General features: G+C 50.0%; 1 long non-coding RNA gene across 1 annotated transcript; it reads left to right on the top strand.

Annotated features, from left to right (window-relative positions):
* Nucleotides 1–206: 206 nt before the first annotated feature.
* LOC103549302 (uncharacterized) lies at nucleotides 207–2,097 on the top strand. The gene is made up of 3 exons (XR_544496.2): nucleotides 207–339; nucleotides 704–795; nucleotides 1,730–2,097. It is a non-coding gene; the product is annotated as an uncharacterized lncRNA (long non-coding RNA).
* The last annotated feature ends 2,015 nt before the right edge of the window (nucleotides 2,098–4,112 follow it).

Below are 4,112 nucleotides of genomic sequence, written 5' to 3'. Positions count from 1 at the left end.
CACTCGTATATCTTTAACTTGTGGAGTGGAGTCAAGGTCCCCGCCTGCTCACAGGGGTTACCGATGAATGCCCACTCTGTTTGTACAAGTCCTTCAGCCAGGCAGCAGCATCTGTCCTCTGGAACATACCTGCCCTTCCCTGTGCAGTCAGCCACCACCCAGCGGGGGCTGCTGGCACTTCCTGAGAGGCTGCCGGGCTCTGCCCTGTTCCCTTTCCAGGCCTTCGCTCCAAAGGAGCCCCCTGACAGCCTTACAAGGCAGATATTACCTTCCTCCATTTTACAGATGGTAAAGCTGAGGCTCAGAAGAGCGGGGGACTTGCCCAAGGTCTCAAAGCTAGTAAGTAGCAGAGTTGGGACTCGAACCTGTCCGTCTAGTCTCCATGGTTTTTCATTATGTTAGCTATACCCAAATACCTGCGAAACCTAGCAGAATAGACAAGGCGAGCTCTGAGTATAAGGTACCCAGGACTACCATGTAGGGAGGGTGACCAGCCATTTCTGTTTCCCTGGGACTGAGGGTATACCCGGGTTGTGGGACTTTCTGCCAGATGAGTTGTTCGCCCTACATGTAGGGTTGTTCAGGGTGTTCACTGAACCAAAGTGGCCAATGACTTGTGAGCAAAAGTGAGTGTGTCGCTTCTGGACTAGAGCAATCAATTCTGCTGAAAGATCCCCTCACAGTCTCTTCCTCTCTGTCACAGTGACTGGTCATGGCAGCTCTACCAGCCAGGTTCCAGAGGGGGAGGTCCTGGAGCACATCCCCCGGCTCACTCGTGAAGGACATGTGGCCTAGGTGAGAACTAAATCTTTGCTGTCGTAGGCTAGTTCTGCTCGGAGCTGTTTCTTACTGTGGCATCATCTAGCCTGTCCTCAGTGACACTCCATGGTGTAGAAGTTTACGCTTGATTTGTGACCCACGTGGGGGCCTGGAGAGAAGCAGAGCAAGGTTTGCAGTTTTCAAAGACCACACTGGTCTATCTCACTGGGGGCTTTAAACATCAATCAGTTTAATGGTAGAATTAGCCTTAAATATATTCCTAGAAACTAAGGTTTTTTAAACTACGATTCTAATTTTTTTGGTAAAAGTTACTTTAACAGTAGTTGGATGGTTAATTTTATCTGTCAACTTGACTGAGCTTAGGGATGCCCAGCTCACTGGCAAATATCACGTCTGGGTGTGTCTCTGAGGGTGTTTCCCAAAGAGACTGGCATTTGACTTTCCTCAGTAGACTGAGGAAAGAAGGTGCCCTCGCCCAGGTGCTTGAGGGCCTGACCAGGACAGAAAGGCAGAGGAACGGGGGGTTCACTCTCTGCTGGGGCTAGGGCATCCATCTTCTCCTGCCCGTGAACCCCAGTGCCCCTCATTCTCAGGCCCTCGGACTCAGACTGACGGGCACTCCTGGCTCCCTGGGTCTGCAGCGCGCAGACGGCAGGCGGTGGGGCTTCTCAGCCTCTCCAACCGTGTGAGCCAGCTCCTACCATGAGCCTCACACAGCTCTCCATCTATCCTGCTGGTTCTGTTTCTCTGGAAAACCCCAACTAACACAGTAAGTCACATAAAACCTTGGAGTAATAAAAGAAGCAAATTTATTTTCCTTCCTGCATTTCTTAAAAAAGTTAACACTTGTACCTGGGGAAGCCTTGCGCTGTCTCAGCCACACTGCCAGCCCACGGTTCTGGGTAGTTTTGTGCTCTCCTAAGTCTGAAGTAAATCTACACACCAGCAGACCCCCTCTGGGCACCACGGTCCCAGAAGACGAGCGACCCAGTGAGGAAGGGAGCCGTGACAGCTGGAGGCGGGCTCTGCGAGGCAGGAGGCCACCGTCCTCCATCTGAAACTGCCGCCCAGACACACAAATCCGGCCTCCCAGCCCCAGAGGTTTGGTTTTTTCACTCATAATTTGGTCATCTGTGCTAAAATTGCAAATAATCACAATGGCATAATAACCTTACGACTTGGTGCGTGGTGTGTTTAAGAGAATGGATACTTGGACCTGAAAATGGAGTGTCTGGCTCAGGGGTCACCAACCTGCTGTAGCCAGCACCCAGATCCAGCTCCCACCTCCTTTTGTCAATAAAGCTTTATTGGAACACAGCCACGCGCCTGCTTGCTGCTGTCCCGGCTGACTCGACATCCCTCTGAAGAGTTGAGACGTTGCTTCAGAGACTCTTTGTCCTGCAAAGCCTGAAATGTTGACCGTCTGGCCCTTTAGGGAAAGTGTGCCAATCACTGGTTTAGTTGAAAGCCCTCTGCGTTTCACCCATGAGTTCTGGGTGACGGCTTTATTCATGAAAGACAAGGAAGTTAATATTAACCACCTACGATTTTCAGTAACTCACTTCTGCCTTCCGACCTAACTCCACATTCTCTCCTGGGGCCTCGGGCAAGATCGTTGAGTTATGAAACCCAGTGTAAAAAAACTCTTGTAGGGGCCGGCCTGGTGGCGCAGCGGTTAAGTGCACATGTTCCGCTTCGGCGGCCCGGGGTTCGCCAGTCCGGATCCCGGGTGCGGACATGGCACCGCTTGGCACGCCATGCTGTGGTAGGCGTCCCACATATAAAGTAGAGGAAGATGGGCACGGATGTTAGCTTAGGGCCAGTCTTCCTCAGCAAAAAGAGGAGGATTGGCAGCAGTTAGCTCAGGGCTAAGCTTCCACAAAAAAAACAAAACAAAAATTCTCGTAGACAATCAGATTCCCAATTTTTAAATTCCTTCTTTTGTATCAACCAGAAATTAGTTCTGAAGGTCATTTTAGTTTTCTACTTCTTCTATGGTTTCTTTTTTCCTTACAGATAAAATGGCAGAAGCGTTCCCCTCCCCTTGTTCTTTCTCTTATTCAGACACAAATAAAATGGAAAAATCTTTTCCATTTCCAGTTTTGCAAGCATCATCATTAAGAATACATTGTTATTTTTAATCCACTTAAGAATCTTTATCCAAGTATGTTTTGATTACTTAAACTGAAAGCAAATTTACACCAAAAAGAAATCATCATAAAAGAAACTCAATCTGTTTGAACAAGTATACACCCCACATATACTCAGCTTCATTTAACTCTGCAAACAGGGGCCAGCCAGTGGCCCAGTGGTTAAGTGCACACGTTCCACTTCCCGGCAGCCCAGGGTTCGCGGGTTTGGATCTCGGTGCGGACATGGCACCGCTTGGCAAGTCATGCTGTGATAGGCGTCCCACATATAAAGTAGAGGAAGATGGGCACAGATGTTAGCTCAGGGCCAGTCTTCCTCAGCAAAAAGAGGAGGATTGGAAGCAGTTAGCTCAGGGCTAATCTTCCTCAAAAAAAAGAGAAAAAACCCTCTGCAAACACTTGTAAATATACAAATAAGTGATCCATAATCCGAGCCCTCGAGGAGCCTCGGGGCCAGTGGGAGAGACAGCTGTGTCAAATAAAATAGAGAAACATGAGATAACGTACAGAGAGGAAGGATTATTAACTCGGGTTAATAGCTCTGGGAGATATCAACAAAGCATCACGGAGAGAACCCCAGAGCTGGGTTTTCTAAGAGGAGGAGAGGCTGGAGCCGCAGTGTGGAAGGCCCGGCGTCCGTGCTCCATGCCCGGGGGTCGGGCGTAGAAATGAGAGCAGGGCCTCGCCTCCCAGTGCCTCATGGCTACCTAGCTTACTGCTATCAGGGGGAAACTGCACTGGGAATTTAAAAAAATCCTGCGTTTGGAATGAAACGAAATCCTAAAGTAAAGGAAGGCTTCTCCCGGCCCCAGCCCACTCCCGTTCCCAGAGCCAACGTCATTCTGTCACTTGCAGCAGGGCCTGTGTGCATGACAGCCACAGCGAGGATGAGCACACAGCAAAACACCCGGCCTGGAGCCGCTGCAAGGAGCCCTGGGTGGCGCATGCTCAGAACAGAGTCCTGAAGAAGGGAAATTGACTCGCTCACGATCCCGCCGCAAGGATTTGAGAGCTATCATTGACAGTTACGGTGTCCTGGGTGGTTCTGACCATTTAACCCTCAACAGTATTATGGGGTAGATTCTGTGGTCCTGCATTTGACAGGCAAGGCACTGAAACTCAGAAAGCCCAAGACCCTTGCCCACAGTCACACAGCTAATTGGTGCTGGAGCCGGGGTGGTC

This window comes from Equus przewalskii, chromosome 14, assembly GCF_037783145.1.
Source record: "Equus przewalskii isolate Varuska chromosome 14, EquPr2, whole genome shotgun sequence".
NCBI lineage: Eukaryota > Metazoa > Chordata > Mammalia > Perissodactyla > Equidae > Equus > Equus przewalskii.
This window is presented reverse-complemented; position numbering and strand designations above follow the sequence as displayed.